The sequence below is a fragment of the Pungitius pungitius genome, unplaced genomic scaffold, assembly GCF_949316345.1.
Source record: "Pungitius pungitius unplaced genomic scaffold, fPunPun2.1 scaffold_26, whole genome shotgun sequence".
Lineage (NCBI taxonomy): Eukaryota > Metazoa > Chordata > Actinopteri > Perciformes > Gasterosteidae > Pungitius > Pungitius pungitius.
Genome location: NW_026909893.1, coordinates 264,762 through 282,006, shown reverse-complemented (window position 1 = coordinate 282,006; position 17,245 = coordinate 264,762). Strand labels below are relative to the sequence as shown.

Sequence of the window (17,245 nt, the reverse complement as noted above, 5' to 3'; positions counted from 1 at the left end):
TATGAAAGGAAATTAGACAATAATATCCAAAATGATTCCGTTTCATGATTGCTAAATTAGTGTTGATCAACATTTACGATTGGCATACTATTGTTTGTAATTTAGCCGTTGAAATACAGGTGCTAACCCAACATGTTAGAATTGCCAGTGAAGAAAAGTAAAGTTACCTTCAGGCTTTAGGAACCTCTCTTGCCAATGCTAAGAACTGCTTCAATTTTAGAAAAAGAAACTTCTGATTATCTTTGACACGTTTTAAAGGATTAGGAAAAAGATGAAAAGCAGCTTACGGCCATACCTCTCTGGTTCCGCCCGATCTCGTCTGATCTCGGAAGCTAAGCAGAGCAGGGCCTGGTTAGTACCTGGATGGAAGACCGCCTGGGAATCCCAGGTGCCGTAAGCTTTTTCACTTCTCTCTCTGAAAGCCGCCCAGCGCCGTAGATTGTACACCTACACAATTGTAAAAAAAATGTCACATTGTAGAAGAGATGCAATAGGAAGAAGATGAAAGGTGGCTTACGTCCATACCATCGTCAGGCCATTTGAGGTGGCGGGGACTGCAATGGCCATTCACCGATTGGCTGGGACCCCTGGGCGGGTCTTCTCTAGTCCATCCAATTTTCGGCATGGGATGTCACAGCCTTCTTTGCATACCCTTATTTAACCCACACAAAGATGCCAACGGCAGGCGTGTCATAATTCATTGACGCATTATAAAGGATTAGGAAAAAGATAAAAAGCAGCTTACGGCCATACCTCTCTGGTTCCGCCCGATCTCGTCTGATCTCGGAAGCTAAGCAGAGCAGGGCCTGGTTAGTACCTGGATGGAAGACCGCCTGGGAATCCCAGGTGCCGTAAGCTTTTTCACTTCTCTCTCCGAAAGCCGCCGAGCGCCGCAGATTGTACACCTACAAATTACAAAAAGAATATCACATTGTTGAAGAGATGCATGTTTAGTGTTGTTTTAACGTTGGATATGAAAGGAAATTAGACAATAATATCCAAAATGATTCCGTTTCATGATTGCTAAATTAGTGTTGATCAACATTTACGATTGGCATACTATTGTTTGTAATTTAGCCGTTGAAATACAGGTGCTAACCCAACATGTTAGAATTGCCAGTGAAGAAAAGTAAAGTTACCTTCAGGCTTTAGGAACCTCTCTTGCCAATGCTAAGAACTGCTTCAATTTTAGAAAAAGAAACTTCTGATTATCTTTGACACGTTTTAAAGGATTAGGAAAAAGATGAAAAGCAGCTTACGGCCATACCTCTCTGGTTCCGCCCGATCTCGTCTGATCTCGGAAGCTAAGCAGAGCAGGGCCTGGTTAGTACCTGGATGGAAGACCGCCTGGGAATCCCAGGTGCCGTAAGCTTTTTCACTTCTCTCTCTGAAAGCCGCCCAGCGCCGTAGATTGTACACCTACACAATTGTAAAAAAAATGTCACATTGTAGAAGAGATGCAATAGGAAGAAGATGAAAGGTGGCTTACGTCCATACCATCGTCAGGCCATTTGAGGTGGCGGGGACTGCAATGGCCATTCACCGATTGGCTGGGACCCCTGGGCGGGTCTTCTCTAGTCCATCCAATTTTCGGCATGGGATGTCACAGCCTTCTTTGCATACCCTTATTTAACCCACACAAAGATGCCAACGGCAGGCGTGTCATAATTCATTGACGCATTATAAAGGATTAGGAAAAAGATAAAAAGCAGCTTACGGCCATACCTCTCTGGTTCCGCCCGATCTCGTCTGATCTCGGAAGCTAAGCAGAGCAGGGCCTGGTTAGTACCTGGATGGAAGACCGCCTGGGAATCCCAGGTGCCGTAAGCTTTTTCACTTCTCTCTCCGAAAGCCGCCGAGCGCCGCAGATTGTACACCTACAAATTACAAAAAGAATATCACATTGTTGAAGAGATGCATGTTTAGTGTTGTTTTAACGTTGGATATGAAAGGAAATTAGACAATATTATCCAAAATGATTCCGTTTCATGATTGCTAAATTAGTGTTGATCAACATTTACGATTGGCATACTATTGTTTGTAATTTAGCCGTTGAAATACAGGTGCTAACCCAACATGTTAGAATTGCCAGTGAAGAAAAGTAAAGTTACCTTCAGGCTTTAGGAACCTCTCTTGCCAATGCTAAGAACTGCTTCAATTTTAGAAAAAGAAACTTCTGATTATCTTTGACACGTTTTAAAGGATTAGGAAAAAGATGAAAAGCAGCTTACGGCCATACCTCTCTGGTTCCGCCCGATCTCGTCTGATCTCGGAAGCTAAGCAGAGCAGGGCCTGGTTAGTACCTGGATGGAAGACCGCCTGGGAATCCCAGGTGCCGTAAGCTTTTTCACTTCTCTCTCTGAAAGCCGCCCAGCGCCGTAGATTGTACACCTACACAATTGTAAAAAAAATGTCACATTGTAGAAGAGATGCAATAGGAAGAAGATGAAAGGTGGCTTACGTCCATACCATCGTCAGGCCATTTGAGGTGGCGGGGACTGCAATGGCCATTCACCGATTGGCTGGGACCCCTGGGCGGGTCTTCTCTAGTCCATCCAATTTTCGGCATGGGATGTCACAGCCTTCTTTGCATACCCTTATTTAACCCACACAAAGATGCCAACGGCAGGCGTGTCATAATTCATTGACGCATTATAAAGGATTAGGAAAAAGATAAAAAGCAGCTTACGGCCATACCTCTCTGGTTCCGCCCGATCTCGTCTGATCTCGGAAGCTAAGCAGAGCAGGGCCTGGTTAGTACCTGGATGGAAGACCGCCTGGGAATCCCAGGTGCCGTAAGCTTTTTCACTTCTCTCTCCGAAAGCCGCCGAGCGCCGCAGATTGTACACCTACAAATTACAAAAAGAATATCACATTGTTGAAGAGATGCATGTTTAGTGTTGTTTTAACGTTGGATATGAAAGGAAATTAGACAATATTATCCAAAATGATTCCGTTTCATGATTGCTAAATTAGTGTTGATCAACATTTACGATTGGCATACTATTGTTTGTAATTTAGCCGTTGAAATACAGGTGCTAACCCAACATGTTAGAATTGCCAGTGAAGAAAAGTAAAGTTACCTTCAGGCTTTAGGAACCTCTCTTGCCAATGCTAAGAACTGCTTCAATTTTAGAAAAAGAAACTTCTGATTATCTTTGACACGTTTTAAAGGATTAGGAAAAAGATGAAAAGCAGCTTACGGCCATACCTCTCTGGTTCCCCCCGATCTCGTCTGATCTCGGAAGCTAAGCAGAGCAGGGCCTGGTTAGTACCTGGATGGAAGACCGCCTGGGAATCCCAGGTGCCGTAAGCTTTTTCACTTCTCTCTCCGAAAGCCGCCGAGCGCCGCAGATTGTACACCTACAAATTACAAAAAGAATATCACATTGTTGAAGAGATGCATGTTTAGTGTTGTTTTAACGTTGGATATGAAAGGAAATTAGACAATAATATCCAAAATGATTCCGTTTCATGATTGCTAAATTAGTGTTGATCAACATTTACGATTGGCATACTATTGTTTGTAATTTAGCCGTTGAAATACAGGTGCTAACCCAACATGTTAGAATTGCCAGTGAAGAAAAGTAAAGTTACCTTCAGGCTTTAGGAACCTCTCTTGCCAATGCTAAGAACTGCTTCAATTTTAGAAAAAGAAACTTCTGATTATCTTTGACACGTTTTAAAGGATTAGGAAAAAGATGAAAAGCAGCTTACGGCCATACCTCTCTGGTTCCGCCCGATCTCGTCTGATCTCGGAAGCTAAGCAGAGCAGGGCCTGGTTAGTACCTGGATGGAAGACCGCCTGGGAATCCCAGGTGCCGTAAGCTTTTTCACTTCTCTCTCTGAAAGCCGCCCAGCGCCGTAGATTGTACACCTACACAATTGTAAAAAAAATGTCACATTGTAGAAGAGATGCAATAGGAAGAAGATGAAAGGTGGCTTACGTCCATACCATCGTCAGGCCATTTGAGGTGGCGGGGACTGCAATGGCCATTCACCGATTGGCTGGGACCCCTGGGCGGGTCTTCTCTAGTCCATCCAATTTTCGGCATGGGATGTCACAGCCTTCTTTGCATACCCTTATTTAACCCACACAAAGATGCCAACGGCAGGCGTGTCATAATTCATTGACGCATTATAAAGGATTAGGAAAAAGATAAAAAGCAGCTTACGGCCATACCTCTCTGGTTCCGCCCGATCTCGTCTGATCTCGGAAGCTAAGCAGAGCAGGGCCTGGTTAGTACCTGGATGGAAGACCGCCTGGGAATCCCAGGTGCCGTAAGCTTTTTCACTTCTCTCTCCGAAAGCCGCCGAGCGCCGCAGATTGTACACCTACAAATTACAAAAAGAATATCACATTGTTGAAGAGATGCATGTTTAGTGTTGTTTTAACGTTGGATATGAAAGGAAATTAGACAATATTATCCAAAATGATTCCGTTTCATGATTGCTAAATTAGTGTTGATCAACATTTACGATTGGCATACTATTGTTTGTAATTTAGCCGTTGAAATACAGGTGCTAACCCAACATGTTAGAATTGCCAGTGAAGAAAAGTAAAGTTACCTTCAGGCTTTAGGAACCTCTCTTGCCAATGCTAAGAACTGCTTCAATTTTAGAAAAAGAAACTTCTGATTATCTTTGACACGTTTTAAAGGATTAGGAAAAAGATGAAAAGCAGCTTACGGCCATACCTCTCTGGTTCCGCCCGATCTCGTCTGATCTCGGAAGCTAAGCAGAGCAGGGCCTGGTTAGTACCTGGATGGAAGACCGCCTGGGAATCCCAGGTGCCGTAAGCTTTTTCACTTCTCTCTCTGAAAGCCGCCCAGCGCCGTAGATTGTACACCTACACAATTGTAAAAAAAATGTCACATTGTAGAAGAGATGCAATAGGAAGAAGATGAAAGGTGGCTTACGTCCATACCATCGTCAGGCCATTTGAGGTGGCGGGGACTGCAATGGCCATTCACCGATTGGCTGGGACCCCTGGGCGGGTCTTCTCTAGTCCATCCAATTTTCGGCATGGGATGTCACAGCCTTCTTTGCATACCCTTATTTAACCCACACAAAGATGCCAACGGCAGGCGTGTCATAATTCATTGACGCATTATAAAGGATTAGGAAAAAGATAAAAAGCAGCTTACGGCCATACCTCTCTGGTTCCGCCCGATCTCGTCTGATCTCGGAAGCTAAGCAGAGCAGGGCCTGGTTAGTACCTGGATGGAAGACCGCCTGGGAATCCCAGGTGCCGTAAGCTTTTTCACTTCTCTCTCCGAAAGCCGCCGAGCGCCGCAGATTGTACACCTACAAATTACAAAAAGAATATCACATTGTTGAAGAGATGCATGTTTAGTGTTGTTTTAACGTTGGATATGAAAGGAAATTAGACAATATTATCCAAAATGATTCCGTTTCATGATTGCTAAATTAGTGTTGATCAACATTTACGATTGGCATACTATTGTTTGTAATTTAGCCGTTGAAATACAGGTGCTAACCCAACATGTTAGAATTGCCAGTGAAGAAAAGTAAAGTTACCTTCAGGCTTTAGGAACCTCTCTTGCCAATGCTAAGAACTGCTTCAATTTTAGAAAAAGAAACTTCTGATTATCTTTGACACGTTTTAAAGGATTAGGAAAAAGATGAAAAGCAGCTTACGGCCATACCTCTCTGGTTCCCCCCGATCTCGTCTGATCTCGGAAGCTAAGCAGAGCAGGGCCTGGTTAGTACCTGGATGGAAGACCGCCTGGGAATCCCAGGTGCCGTAAGCTTTTTCACTTCTCTCTCCGAAAGCCGCCGAGCGCCGCAGATTGTACACCTACAAATTACAAAAAGAATATCACATTGTTGAAGAGATGCATGTTTAGTGTTGTTTTAACGTTGGATATGAAAGGAAATTAGACAATAATATCCAAAATGATTCCGTTTCATGATTGCTAAATTAGTGTTGATCAACATTTACGATTGGCATACTATTGTTTGTAATTTAGCCGTTGAAATACAGGTGCTAACCCAACATGTTAGAATTGCCAGTGAAGAAAAGTAAAGTTACCTTCAGGCTTTAGGAACCTCTCTTGCCAATGCTAAGAACTGCTTCAATTTTAGAAAAAGAAACTTCTGATTATCTTTGACACGTTTTAAAGGATTAGGAAAAAGATGAAAAGCAGCTTACGGCCATACCTCTCTGGTTCCGCCCGATCTCGTCTGATCTCGGAAGCTAAGCAGAGCAGGGCCTGGTTAGTACCTGGATGGAAGACCGCCTGGGAATCCCAGGTGCCGTAAGCTTTTTCACTTCTCTCTCTGAAAGCCGCCCAGCGCCGTAGATTGTACACCTACACAATTGTAAAAAAAATGTCACATTGTAGAAGAGATGCAATAGGAAGAAGATGAAAGGTGGCTTACGTCCATACCATCGTCAGGCCATTTGAGGTGGCGGGGACTGCAATGGCCATTCACCGATTGGCTGGGACCCCTGGGCGGGTCTTCTCTAGTCCATCCAATTTTCGGCATGGGATGTCACAGCCTTCTTTGCATACCCTTATTTAACCCACACAAAGATGCCAACGGCAGGCGTGTCATAATTCATTGACGCATTATAAAGGATTAGGAAAAAGATAAAAAGCAGCTTACGGCCATACCTCTCTGGTTCCGCCCGATCTCGTCTGATCTCGGAAGCTAAGCAGAGCAGGGCCTGGTTAGTACCTGGATGGAAGACCGCCTGGGAATCCCAGGTGCCGTAAGCTTTTTCACTTCTCTCTCCGAAAGCCGCCGAGCGCCGCAGATTGTACACCTACAAATTACAAAAAGAATATCACATTGTTGAAGAGATGCATGTTTAGTGTTGTTTTAACGTTGGATATGAAAGGAAATTAGACAATATTATCCAAAATGATTCCGTTTCATGATTGCTAAATTAGTGTTGATCAACATTTACGATTGGCATACTATTGTTTGTAATTTAGCCGTTGAAATACAGGTGCTAACCCAACATGTTAGAATTGCCAGTGAAGAAAAGTAAAGTTACCTTCAGGCTTTAGGAACCTCTCTTGCCAATGCTAAGAACTGCTTCAATTTTAGAAAAAGAAACTTCTGATTATCTTTGACACGTTTTAAAGGATTAGGAAAAAGATGAAAAGCAGCTTACGGCCATACCTCTCTGGTTCCGCCCGATCTCGTCTGATCTCGGAAGCTAAGCAGAGCAGGGCCTGGTTAGTACCTGGATGGAAGACCGCCTGGGAATCCCAGGTGCCGTAAGCTTTTTCACTTCTCTCTCTGAAAGCCGCCCAGCGCCGTAGATTGTACACCTACACAATTGTAAAAAAAATGTCACATTGTAGAAGAGATGCAATAGGAAGAAGATGAAAGGTGGCTTACGTCCATACCATCGTCAGGCCATTTGAGGTGGCGGGGACTGCAATGGCCATTCACCGATTGGCTGGGACCCCTGGGCGGGTCTTCTCTAGTCCATCCAATTTTCGGCATGGGATGTCACAGCCTTCTTTGCATACCCTTATTTAACCCACACAAAGATGCCAACGGCAGGCGTGTCATAATTCATTGACGCATTATAAAGGATTAGGAAAAAGATAAAAAGCAGCTTACGGCCATACCTCTCTGGTTCCGCCCGATCTCGTCTGATCTCGGAAGCTAAGCAGAGCAGGGCCTGGTTAGTACCTGGATGGAAGACCGCCTGGGAATCCCAGGTGCCGTAAGCTTTTTCACTTCTCTCTCCGAAAGCCGCCGAGCGCCGCAGATTGTACACCTACAAATTACAAAAAGAATATCACATTGTTGAAGAGATGCATGTTTAGTGTTGTTTTAACGTTGGATATGAAAGGAAATTAGACAATATTATCCAAAATGATTCCGTTTCATGATTGCTAAATTAGTGTTGATCAACATTTACGATTGGCATACTATTGTTTGTAATTTAGCCGTTGAAATACAGGTGCTAACCCAACATGTTAGAATTGCCAGTGAAGAAAAGTAAAGTTACCTTCAGGCTTTAGGAACCTCTCTTGCCAATGCTAAGAACTGCTTCAATTTTAGAAAAAGAAACTTCTGATTATCTTTGACACGTTTTAAAGGATTAGGAAAAAGATGAAAAGCAGCTTACGGCCATACCTCTCTGGTTCCGCCCGATCTCGTCTGATCTCGGAAGCTAAGCAGAGCAGGGCCTGGTTAGTACCTGGATGGAAGACCGCCTGGGAATCCCAGGTGCCGTAAGCTTTTTCACTTCTCTCTCTGAAAGCCGCCCAGCGCCGTAGATTGTACACCTACACAATTGTAAAAAAAATGTCACATTGTAGAAGAGATGCAATAGGAAGAAGATGAAAGGTGGCTTACGTCCATACCATCGTCAGGCCATTTGAGGTGGCGGGGACTGCAATGGCCATTCACCGATTGGCTGGGACCCCTGGGCGGGTCTTCTCTAGTCCATCCAATTTTCGGCATGGGATGTCACAGCCTTCTTTGCATACCCTTATTTAACCCACACAAAGATGCCAACGGCAGGCGTGTCATAATTCATTGACGCATTATAAAGGATTAGGAAAAAGATAAAAAGCAGCTTACGGCCATACCTCTCTGGTTCCGCCCGATCTCGTCTGATCTCGGAAGCTAAGCAGAGCAGGGCCTGGTTAGTACCTGGATGGAAGACCGCCTGGGAATCCCAGGTGCCGTAAGCTTTTTCACTTCTCTCTCCGAAAGCCGCCGAGCGCCGCAGATTGTACACCTACAAATTACAAAAAGAATATCACATTGTTGAAGAGATGCATGTTTAGTGTTGTTTTAACGTTGGATATGAAAGGAAATTAGACAATATTATCCAAAATGATTCCGTTTCATGATTGCTAAATTAGTGTTGATCAACATTTACGATTGGCATACTATTGTTTGTAATTTAGCCGTTGAAATACAGGTGCTAACCCAACATGTTAGAATTGCCAGTGAAGAAAAGTAAAGTTACCTTCAGGCTTTAGGAACCTCTCTTGCCAATGCTAAGAACTGCTTCAATTTTAGAAAAAGAAACTTCTGATTATCTTTGACACGTTTTAAAGGATTAGGAAAAAGATGAAAAGCAGCTTACGGCCATACCTCTCTGGTTCCGCCCGATCTCGTCTGATCTCGGAAGCTAAGCAGAGCAGGGCCTGGTTAGTACCTGGATGGAAGACCGCCTGGGAATCCCAGGTGCCGTAAGCTTTTTCACTTCTCTCTCCGAAAGCCGCCGAGCGCCGCAGATTGTACACCTACAAATTACAAAAAGAATATCACATTGTTGAAGAGATGCATGTTTAGTGTTGTTTTAACGTTGGATATGAAAGGAAATTAGACAATATTATCCAAAATGATTCCGTTTCATGATTGCTAAATTAGTGTTGATCAACATTTACGATTGGCATACTATTGTTTGTAATTTAGCCGTTGAAATACAGGTGCTAACCCAACATGTTAGAATTGCCAGTGAAGAAAAGTAAAGTTACCTTCAGGCTTTAGGAACCTCTCTTGCCAATGCTAAGAACTGCTTCAATTTTAGAAAAAGAAACTTCTGATTATCTTTGACACGTTTTAAAGGATTAGGAAAAAGATGAAAAGCAGCTTACGGCCATACCTCTCTGGTTCCGCCCGATCTCGTCTGATCTCGGAAGCTAAGCAGAGCAGGGCCTGGTTAGTACCTGGATGGAAGACCGCCTGGGAATCCCAGGTGCCGTAAGCTTTTTCACTTCTCTCTCTGAAAGCCGCCCAGCGCCGTAGATTGTACACCTACACAATTGTAAAAAAAATGTCACATTGTAGAAGAGATGCAATAGGAAGAAGATGAAAGGTGGCTTACGTCCATACCATCGTCAGGCCATTTGAGGTGGCGGGGACTGCAATGGCCATTCACCGATTGGCTGGGACCCCTGGGCGGGTCTTCTCTAGTCCATCCAATTTTCGGCATGGGATGTCACAGCCTTCTTTGCATACCCTTATTTAACCCACACAAAGATGCCAACGGCAGGCGTGTCATAATTCATTGACGCATTATAAAGGATTAGGAAAAAGATAAAAAGCAGCTTACGGCCATACCTCTCTGGTTCCGCCCGATCTCGTCTGATCTCGGAAGCTAAGCAGAGCAGGGCCTGGTTAGTACCTGGATGGAAGACCGCCTGGGAATCCCAGGTGCCGTAAGCTTTTTCACTTCTCTCTCCGAAAGCCGCCGAGCGCCGCAGATTGTACACCTACAAATTACAAAAAGAATATCACATTGTTGAAGAGATGCATGTTTAGTGTTGTTTTAACGTTGGATATGAAAGGAAATTAGACAATAATATCCAAAATGATTCCGTTTCATGATTGCTAAATTAGTGTTGATCAACATTTACGATTGGCATACTATTGTTTGTAATTTAGCCGTTGAAATACAGGTGCTAACCCAACATGTTAGAATTGCCAGTGAAGAAAAGTAAAGTTACCTTCAGGCTTTAGGAACCTCTCTTGCCAATGCTAAGAACTGCTTCAATTTTAGAAAAAGAAACTTCTGATTATCTTTGACACGTTTTAAAGGATTAGGAAAAAGATGAAAAGCAGCTTACGGCCATACCTCTCTGGTTCCGCCCGATCTCGTCTGATCTCGGAAGCTAAGCAGAGCAGGGCCTGGTTAGTACCTGGATGGAAGACCGCCTGGGAATCCCAGGTGCCGTAAGCTTTTTCACTTCTCTCTCTGAAAGCCGCCCAGCGCCGTAGATTGTACACCTACACAATTGTAAAAAAAATGTCACATTGTAGAAGAGATGCAATAGGAAGAAGATGAAAGGTGGCTTACGTCCATACCATCGTCAGGCCATTTGAGGTGGCGGGGACTGCAATGGCCATTCACCGATTGGCTGGGACCCCTGGGCGGGTCTTCTCTAGTCCATCCAATTTTCGGCATGGGATGTCACAGCCTTCTTTGCATACCCTTATTTAACCCACACAAAGATGCCAACGGCAGGCGTGTCATAATTCATTGACGCATTATAAAGGATTAGGAAAAAGATAAAAAGCAGCTTACGGCCATACCTCTCTGGTTCCGCCCGATCTCGTCTGATCTCGGAAGCTAAGCAGAGCAGGGCCTGGTTAGTACCTGGATGGAAGACCGCCTGGGAATCCCAGGTGCCGTAAGCTTTTTCACTTCTCTCTCCGAAAGCCGCCGAGCGCCGCAGATTGTACACCTACAAATTACAAAAAGAATATCACATTGTTGAAGAGATGCATGTTTAGTGTTGTTTTAACGTTGGATATGAAAGGAAATTAGACAATATTATCCAAAATGATTCCGTTTCATGATTGCTAAATTAGTGTTGATCAACATTTACGATTGGCATACTATTGTTTGTAATTTAGCCGTTGAAATACAGGTGCTAACCCAACATGTTAGAATTGCCAGTGAAGAAAAGTAAAGTTACCTTCAGGCTTTAGGAACCTCTCTTGCCAATGCTAAGAACTGCTTCAATTTTAGAAAAAGAAACTTCTGATTATCTTTGACACGTTTTAAAGGATTAGGAAAAAGATGAAAAGCAGCTTACGGCCATACCTCTCTGGTTCCGCCCGATCTCGTCTGATCTCGGAAGCTAAGCAGAGCAGGGCCTGGTTAGTACCTGGATGGAAGACCGCCTGGGAATCCCAGGTGCCGTAAGCTTTTTCACTTCTCTCTCTGAAAGCCGCCCAGCGCCGTAGATTGTACACCTACACAATTGTAAAAAAAATGTCACATTGTAGAAGAGATGCAATAGGAAGAAGATGAAAGGTGGCTTACGTCCATACCATCGTCAGGCCATTTGAGGTGGCGGGGACTGCAATGGCCATTCACCGATTGGCTGGGACCCCTGGGCGGGTCTTCTCTAGTCCATCCAATTTTCGGCATGGGATGTCACAGCCTTCTTTGCATACCCTTATTTAACCCACACAAAGATGCCAACGGCAGGCGTGTCATAATTCATTGACGCATTATAAAGGATTAGGAAAAAGATAAAAAGCAGCTTACGGCCATACCTCTCTGGTTCCGCCCGATCTCGTCTGATCTCGGAAGCTAAGCAGAGCAGGGCCTGGTTAGTACCTGGATGGAAGACCGCCTGGGAATCCCAGGTGCCGTAAGCTTTTTCACTTCTCTCTCCGAAAGCCGCCGAGCGCCGCAGATTGTACACCTACAAATTACAAAAAGAATATCACATTGTTGAAGAGATGCATGTTTAGTGTTGTTTTAACGTTGGATATGAAAGGAAATTAGACAATATTATCCAAAATGATTCCGTTTCATGATTGCTAAATTAGTGTTGATCAACATTTACGATTGGCATACTATTGTTTGTAATTTAGCCGTTGAAATACAGGTGCTAACCCAACATGTTAGAATTGCCAGTGAAGAAAAGTAAAGTTACCTTCAGGCTTTAGGAACCTCTCTTGCCAATGCTAAGAACTGCTTCAATTTTAGAAAAAGAAACTTCTGATTATCTTTGACACGTTTTAAAGGATTAGGAAAAAGATGAAAAGCAGCTTACGGCCATACCTCTCTGGTTCCGCCCGATCTCGTCTGATCTCGGAAGCTAAGCAGAGCAGGGCCTGGTTAGTACCTGGATGGAAGACCGCCTGGGAATCCCAGGTGCCGTAAGCTTTTTCACTTCTCTCTCCGAAAGCCGCCGAGCGCCGCAGATTGTACACCTACAAATTACAAAAAGAATATCACATTGTTGAAGAGATGCATGTTTAGTGTTGTTTTAACGTTGGATATGAAAGGAAATTAGACAATATTATCCAAAATGATTCCGTTTCATGATTGCTAAATTAGTGTTGATCAACATTTACGATTGGCATACTATTGTTTGTAATTTAGCCGTTGAAATACAGGTGCTAACCCAACATGTTAGAATTGCCAGTGAAGAAAAGTAAAGTTACCTTCAGGCTTTAGGAACCTCTCTTGCCAATGCTAAGAACTGCTTCAATTTTAGAAAAAGAAACTTCTGATTATCTTTGACACGTTTTAAAGGATTAGGAAAAAGATGAAAAGCAGCTTACGGCCATACCTCTCTGGTTCCGCCCGATCTCGTCTGATCTCGGAAGCTAAGCAGAGCAGGGCCTGGTTAGTACCTGGATGGAAGACCGCCTGGGAATCCCAGGTGCCGTAAGCTTTTTCACTTCTCTCTCTGAAAGCCGCCCAGCGCCGTAGATTGTACACCTACACAATTGTAAAAAAAATGTCACATTGTAGAAGAGATGCAATAGGAAGAAGATGAAAGGTGGCTTACGTCCATACCATCGTCAGGCCATTTGAGGTGGCGGGGACTGCAATGGCCATTCACCGATTGGCTGGGACCCCTGGGCGGGTCTTCTCTAGTCCATCCAATTTTCGGCATGGGATGTCACAGCCTTCTTTGCATACCCTTATTTAACCCACACAAAGATGCCAACGGCAGGCGTGTCATAATTCATTGACGCATTATAAAGGATTAGGAAAAAGATAAAAAGCAGCTTACGGCCATACCTCTCTGGTTCCGCCCGATCTCGTCTGATCTCGGAAGCTAAGCAGAGCAGGGCCTGGTTAGTACCTGGATGGAAGACCGCCTGGGAATCCCAGGTGCCGTAAGCTTTTTCACTTCTCTCTCCGAAAGCCGCCGAGCGCCGCAGATTGTACACCTACAAATTACAAAAAGAATATCACATTGTTGAAGAGATGCATGTTTAGTGTTGTTTTAACGTTGGATATGAAAGGAAATTAGACAATAATATCCAAAATGATTCCGTTTCATGATTGCTAAATTAGTGTTGATCAACATTTACGATTGGCATACTATTGTTTGTAATTTAGCCGTTGAAATACAGGTGCTAACCCAACATGTTAGAATTGCCAGTGAAGAAAAGTAAAGTTACCTTCAGGCTTTAGGAACCTCTCTTGCCAATGCTAAGAACTGCTTCAATTTTAGAAAAAGAAACTTCTGATTATCTTTGACACGTTTTAAAGGATTAGGAAAAAGATGAAAAGCAGCTTACGGCCATACCTCTCTGGTTCCGCCCGATCTCGTCTGATCTCGGAAGCTAAGCAGAGCAGGGCCTGGTTAGTACCTGGATGGAAGACCGCCTGGGAATCCCAGGTGCCGTAAGCTTTTTCACTTCTCTCTCTGAAAGCCGCCCAGCGCCGTAGATTGTACACCTACACAATTGTAAAAAAAATGTCACATTGTAGAAGAGATGCAATAGGAAGAAGATGAAAGGTGGCTTACGTCCATACCATCGTCAGGCCATTTGAGGTGGCGGGGACTGCAATGGCCATTCACCGATTGGCTGGGACCCCTGGGCGGGTCTTCTCTAGTCCATCCAATTTTCGGCATGGGATGTCACAGCCTTCTTTGCATACCCTTATTTAACCCACACAAAGATGCCAACGGCAGGCGTGTCATAATTCATTGACGCATTATAAAGGATTAGGAAAAAGATAAAAAGCAGCTTACGGCCATACCTCTCTGGTTCCGCCCGATCTCGTCTGATCTCGGAAGCTAAGCAGAGCAGGGCCTGGTTAGTACCTGGATGGAAGACCGCCTGGGAATCCCAGGTGCCGTAAGCTTTTTCACTTCTCTCTCCGAAAGCCGCCGAGCGCCGCAGATTGTACACCTACAAATTACAAAAAGAATATCACATTGTTGAAGAGATGCATGTTTAGTGTTGTTTTAACGTTGGATATGAAAGGAAATTAGACAATATTATCCAAAATGATTCCGTTTCATGATTGCTAAATTAGTGTTGATCAACATTTACGATTGGCATACTATTGTTTGTAATTTAGCCGTTGAAATACAGGTGCTAACCCAACATGTTAGAATTGCCAGTGAAGAAAAGTAAAGTTACCTTCAGGCTTTAGGAACCTCTCTTGCCAATGCTAAGAACTGCTTCAATTTTAGAAAAAGAAACTTCTGATTATCTTTGACACGTTTTAAAGGATTAGGAAAAAGATGAAAAGCAGCTTACGGCCATACCTCTCTGGTTCCGCCCGATCTCGTCTGATCTCGGAAGCTAAGCAGAGCAGGGCCTGGTTAGTACCTGGATGGAAGACCGCCTGGGAATCCCAGGTGCCGTAAGCTTTTTCACTTCTCTCTCCGAAAGCCGCCGAGCGCCGCAGATTGTACACCTACAAATTACAAAAAGAATATCACATTGTTGAAGAGATGCATGTTTAGTGTTGTTTTAACGTTGGATATGAAAGGAAATTAGACAATATTATCCAAAATGATTCCGTTTCATGATTGCTAAATTAGTGTTGATCAACATTTACGATTGGCATACTATTGTTTGTAATTTAGCCGTTGAAATACAGGTGCTAACCCAACATGTTAGAATTGCCAGTGAAGAAAAGTAAAGTTACCTTCAGGCTTTAGGAACCTCTCTTGCCAATGCTAAGAACTGCTTCAATTTTAGAAAAAGAAACTTCTGATTATCTTTGACACGTTTTAAAGGATTAGGAAAAAGATGAAAAGCAGCTTACGGCCATACCTCTCTGGTTCCGCCCGATCTCGTCTGATCTCGGAAGCTAAGCAGAGCAGGGCCTGGTTAGTACCTGGATGGAAGACCGCCTGGGAATCCCAGGTGCCGTAAGCTTTTTCACTTCTCTCTCTGAAAGCCGCCCAGCGCCGTAGATTGTACACCTACACAATTGTAAAAAAATGTCACATTGTAGAAGAGATGCAATAGGAAGAAGATGAAAGGTGGCTTACGTCCATACCATCGTCAGGCCATTTGAGGTGGCGGGGACTGCAATGGCCATTCACCGATTGGCTGGGACCCCTGGGCGGGTCTTCTCTAGTCCATCCAATTTTCGGCATGGGATGTCACAGCCTTCTTTGCATACCCTTATTTAACCCACACAAAGATGCCAACGGCAGGCGTGTCATAATTCATTGACGCATTATAAAGGATTAGGAAAAAGATAAAAAGCAGCTTACGGCCATACCTCTCTGGTTCCGCCCGATCTCGTCTGATCTCGGAAGCTAAGCAGAGCAGGGCCTGGTTAGTACCTGGATGGAAGACCGCCTGGGAATCCCAGGTGCCGTAAGCTTTTTCACTTCTCTCTCCGAAAGCCGCCGAGCGCCGCAGATTGTACACCTACAAATTACAAAAAGAATATCACATTGTTGAAGAGATGCATGTTTAGTGTTGTTTTAACGTTGGATATGAAAGGAAATTAGACAATATTATCCAAAATGATTCCGTTTCATGATTGCTAAATTAGTGTTGATCAACATTTACGATTGGCATACTATTGTTTGTAATTTAGCCGTTGAAATACAGGTGCTAACCCAACATGTTAGAATTGCCAGTGAAGAAAAGTAAAGTTACCTTCAGGCTTTAGGAACCTCTCTTGCCAATGCTAAGAACTGCTTCAATTTTAGAAAAAGAAACTTCTGATTATCTTTGACACGTTTTAAAGGATTAGGAAAAAGATGAAAAGCAGCTTACGGCCATACCTCTCTGGTTCCGCCCGATCTCGTCTGATCTCGGAAGCTAAGCAGAGCAGGGCCTGGTTAGTACCTGGATGGAAGACCGCCTGGGAATCCCAGGTGCCGTAAGCTTTTTCACTTCTCTCTCCGAAAGCCGCCGAGCGCCGCAGATTGTACACCTACAAATTACAAAAAGAATATCACATTGTTGAAGAGATGCATGTTTAGTGTTGTTTTAACGTTGGATATGAAAGGAAATTAGACAATAATATCCAAAATGATTCCGTTTCATGATTGCTAAATTAGTGTTGATCAACATTTACGATTGGCATACTATTGTTTGTAATTTAGCCGTTGAAATACAGGTGCTAACCCAACATGTTAGAATTGCCAGTGAAGAAAAGTAAAGTTACCTTCAGGCTTTAGGAACCTCTCTTGCCAATGCTAAGAACTGCTTCAATTTTAGAAAAAGAAACTTCTGATTATCTTTGACACGTTTTAAAGGATTAGGAAAAAGATGAAAAGCAGCTTACGGCCATACCTCTCTGGTTCCGCCCGATCTCGTCTGATCTCGGAAGCTAAGCAGAGCAGGGCCTGGTTAGTACCTGGATGGAAGACCGCCTGGGAATCCCAGGTGCCGTAAGCTTTTTCACTTCTCTCTCTGAAAGCCGCCCAGCGCCGTAGATTGTACACCTACACAATTGTAAAAAAAATGTCACATTGTAGAAGAGATGCAATAGGAAGAAGATGAAAGGTGGCTTACGTCCATACCATCGTCAGGCCATTTGAGGTGGCGGGGA

General features: G+C 43.8%; 35 non-coding genes across 35 annotated transcripts; all 35 read left to right on the top strand.

Annotated features, from left to right (window-relative positions):
* Positions 1-281: 281 nt before the first annotated feature.
* LOC134119707 (5S ribosomal RNA) lies at positions 282-400 on the top strand. The gene has a single exon (XR_009951256.1). It is a non-coding gene; the product is annotated as a 5S ribosomal RNA (ribosomal RNA).
* A 339-nt stretch (positions 401-739) lies between these two features.
* Positions 740-858, top strand: LOC134119706 (5S ribosomal RNA). The gene has a single exon (XR_009951255.1). It is a non-coding gene; the product is annotated as a 5S ribosomal RNA (ribosomal RNA).
* A 395-nt stretch (positions 859-1,253) lies between these two features.
* LOC134119704 (5S ribosomal RNA) lies at positions 1,254-1,372 on the top strand. The gene has a single exon (XR_009951253.1). It is a non-coding gene; the product is annotated as a 5S ribosomal RNA (ribosomal RNA).
* Positions 1,373-1,711: 339 nt separating this feature from the next.
* On the top strand, positions 1,712-1,830 carry LOC134119703 (5S ribosomal RNA). The gene has a single exon (XR_009951252.1). It is a non-coding gene; the product is annotated as a 5S ribosomal RNA (ribosomal RNA).
* Positions 1,831-2,225: 395 nt separating this feature from the next.
* On the top strand, positions 2,226-2,344 carry LOC134119702 (5S ribosomal RNA). Its single transcript, XR_009951251.1, has one exon. It is a non-coding gene; the product is annotated as a 5S ribosomal RNA (ribosomal RNA).
* A 339-nt stretch (positions 2,345-2,683) lies between these two features.
* On the top strand, positions 2,684-2,802 carry LOC134119701 (5S ribosomal RNA). The gene has a single exon (XR_009951250.1). It is a non-coding gene; the product is annotated as a 5S ribosomal RNA (ribosomal RNA).
* Positions 2,803-3,197: 395 nt separating this feature from the next.
* Positions 3,198-3,316, top strand: LOC134120197 (5S ribosomal RNA). Its single transcript, XR_009951746.1, has one exon. It is a non-coding gene; the product is annotated as a 5S ribosomal RNA (ribosomal RNA).
* A 395-nt stretch (positions 3,317-3,711) lies between these two features.
* On the top strand, positions 3,712-3,830 carry LOC134119700 (5S ribosomal RNA). The gene has a single exon (XR_009951249.1). It is a non-coding gene; the product is annotated as a 5S ribosomal RNA (ribosomal RNA).
* Positions 3,831-4,169: 339 nt separating this feature from the next.
* LOC134119699 (5S ribosomal RNA) lies at positions 4,170-4,288 on the top strand. The gene has a single exon (XR_009951248.1). It is a non-coding gene; the product is annotated as a 5S ribosomal RNA (ribosomal RNA).
* A 395-nt stretch (positions 4,289-4,683) lies between these two features.
* LOC134119698 (5S ribosomal RNA) lies at positions 4,684-4,802 on the top strand. The gene has a single exon (XR_009951247.1). It is a non-coding gene; the product is annotated as a 5S ribosomal RNA (ribosomal RNA).
* A 339-nt stretch (positions 4,803-5,141) lies between these two features.
* LOC134119697 (5S ribosomal RNA) lies at positions 5,142-5,260 on the top strand. The gene has a single exon (XR_009951246.1). It is a non-coding gene; the product is annotated as a 5S ribosomal RNA (ribosomal RNA).
* Positions 5,261-5,655: 395 nt separating this feature from the next.
* Positions 5,656-5,774, top strand: LOC134120196 (5S ribosomal RNA). Its single transcript, XR_009951745.1, has one exon. It is a non-coding gene; the product is annotated as a 5S ribosomal RNA (ribosomal RNA).
* Positions 5,775-6,169: 395 nt separating this feature from the next.
* On the top strand, positions 6,170-6,288 carry LOC134119696 (5S ribosomal RNA). The gene has a single exon (XR_009951245.1). It is a non-coding gene; the product is annotated as a 5S ribosomal RNA (ribosomal RNA).
* Positions 6,289-6,627: 339 nt separating this feature from the next.
* Positions 6,628-6,746, top strand: LOC134119695 (5S ribosomal RNA). The gene has a single exon (XR_009951244.1). It is a non-coding gene; the product is annotated as a 5S ribosomal RNA (ribosomal RNA).
* A 395-nt stretch (positions 6,747-7,141) lies between these two features.
* On the top strand, positions 7,142-7,260 carry LOC134119693 (5S ribosomal RNA). Its single transcript, XR_009951242.1, has one exon. It is a non-coding gene; the product is annotated as a 5S ribosomal RNA (ribosomal RNA).
* Positions 7,261-7,599: 339 nt separating this feature from the next.
* Positions 7,600-7,718, top strand: LOC134119692 (5S ribosomal RNA). Its single transcript, XR_009951241.1, has one exon. It is a non-coding gene; the product is annotated as a 5S ribosomal RNA (ribosomal RNA).
* Positions 7,719-8,113: 395 nt separating this feature from the next.
* Positions 8,114-8,232, top strand: LOC134119691 (5S ribosomal RNA). The gene has a single exon (XR_009951240.1). It is a non-coding gene; the product is annotated as a 5S ribosomal RNA (ribosomal RNA).
* A 339-nt stretch (positions 8,233-8,571) lies between these two features.
* On the top strand, positions 8,572-8,690 carry LOC134119690 (5S ribosomal RNA). The gene has a single exon (XR_009951239.1). It is a non-coding gene; the product is annotated as a 5S ribosomal RNA (ribosomal RNA).
* Positions 8,691-9,085: 395 nt separating this feature from the next.
* Positions 9,086-9,204, top strand: LOC134119689 (5S ribosomal RNA). The gene has a single exon (XR_009951238.1). It is a non-coding gene; the product is annotated as a 5S ribosomal RNA (ribosomal RNA).
* Positions 9,205-9,599: 395 nt separating this feature from the next.
* Positions 9,600-9,718, top strand: LOC134120801 (5S ribosomal RNA). The gene has a single exon (XR_009952344.1). It is a non-coding gene; the product is annotated as a 5S ribosomal RNA (ribosomal RNA).
* Positions 9,719-10,057: 339 nt separating this feature from the next.
* Positions 10,058-10,176, top strand: LOC134120800 (5S ribosomal RNA). Its single transcript, XR_009952343.1, has one exon. It is a non-coding gene; the product is annotated as a 5S ribosomal RNA (ribosomal RNA).
* A 395-nt stretch (positions 10,177-10,571) lies between these two features.
* On the top strand, positions 10,572-10,690 carry LOC134120799 (5S ribosomal RNA). The gene has a single exon (XR_009952342.1). It is a non-coding gene; the product is annotated as a 5S ribosomal RNA (ribosomal RNA).
* A 339-nt stretch (positions 10,691-11,029) lies between these two features.
* On the top strand, positions 11,030-11,148 carry LOC134120798 (5S ribosomal RNA). Its single transcript, XR_009952341.1, has one exon. It is a non-coding gene; the product is annotated as a 5S ribosomal RNA (ribosomal RNA).
* Positions 11,149-11,543: 395 nt separating this feature from the next.
* LOC134120797 (5S ribosomal RNA) lies at positions 11,544-11,662 on the top strand. The gene has a single exon (XR_009952340.1). It is a non-coding gene; the product is annotated as a 5S ribosomal RNA (ribosomal RNA).
* Positions 11,663-12,001: 339 nt separating this feature from the next.
* Positions 12,002-12,120, top strand: LOC134120795 (5S ribosomal RNA). Its single transcript, XR_009952338.1, has one exon. It is a non-coding gene; the product is annotated as a 5S ribosomal RNA (ribosomal RNA).
* Positions 12,121-12,515: 395 nt separating this feature from the next.
* LOC134120794 (5S ribosomal RNA) lies at positions 12,516-12,634 on the top strand. Its single transcript, XR_009952337.1, has one exon. It is a non-coding gene; the product is annotated as a 5S ribosomal RNA (ribosomal RNA).
* Positions 12,635-13,029: 395 nt separating this feature from the next.
* On the top strand, positions 13,030-13,148 carry LOC134120793 (5S ribosomal RNA). The gene has a single exon (XR_009952336.1). It is a non-coding gene; the product is annotated as a 5S ribosomal RNA (ribosomal RNA).
* Positions 13,149-13,487: 339 nt separating this feature from the next.
* LOC134120792 (5S ribosomal RNA) lies at positions 13,488-13,606 on the top strand. Its single transcript, XR_009952335.1, has one exon. It is a non-coding gene; the product is annotated as a 5S ribosomal RNA (ribosomal RNA).
* A 395-nt stretch (positions 13,607-14,001) lies between these two features.
* On the top strand, positions 14,002-14,120 carry LOC134120791 (5S ribosomal RNA). The gene has a single exon (XR_009952334.1). It is a non-coding gene; the product is annotated as a 5S ribosomal RNA (ribosomal RNA).
* Positions 14,121-14,459: 339 nt separating this feature from the next.
* On the top strand, positions 14,460-14,578 carry LOC134120790 (5S ribosomal RNA). Its single transcript, XR_009952333.1, has one exon. It is a non-coding gene; the product is annotated as a 5S ribosomal RNA (ribosomal RNA).
* Positions 14,579-14,973: 395 nt separating this feature from the next.
* On the top strand, positions 14,974-15,092 carry LOC134120789 (5S ribosomal RNA). The gene has a single exon (XR_009952332.1). It is a non-coding gene; the product is annotated as a 5S ribosomal RNA (ribosomal RNA).
* Positions 15,093-15,487: 395 nt separating this feature from the next.
* LOC134120788 (5S ribosomal RNA) lies at positions 15,488-15,606 on the top strand. Its single transcript, XR_009952331.1, has one exon. It is a non-coding gene; the product is annotated as a 5S ribosomal RNA (ribosomal RNA).
* Positions 15,607-15,944: 338 nt separating this feature from the next.
* On the top strand, positions 15,945-16,063 carry LOC134120787 (5S ribosomal RNA). Its single transcript, XR_009952330.1, has one exon. It is a non-coding gene; the product is annotated as a 5S ribosomal RNA (ribosomal RNA).
* Positions 16,064-16,458: 395 nt separating this feature from the next.
* Positions 16,459-16,577, top strand: LOC134120786 (5S ribosomal RNA). The gene has a single exon (XR_009952329.1). It is a non-coding gene; the product is annotated as a 5S ribosomal RNA (ribosomal RNA).
* Positions 16,578-16,972: 395 nt separating this feature from the next.
* LOC134120784 (5S ribosomal RNA) lies at positions 16,973-17,091 on the top strand. The gene has a single exon (XR_009952327.1). It is a non-coding gene; the product is annotated as a 5S ribosomal RNA (ribosomal RNA).
* The last annotated feature ends 154 nt before the right edge of the window (positions 17,092-17,245 follow it).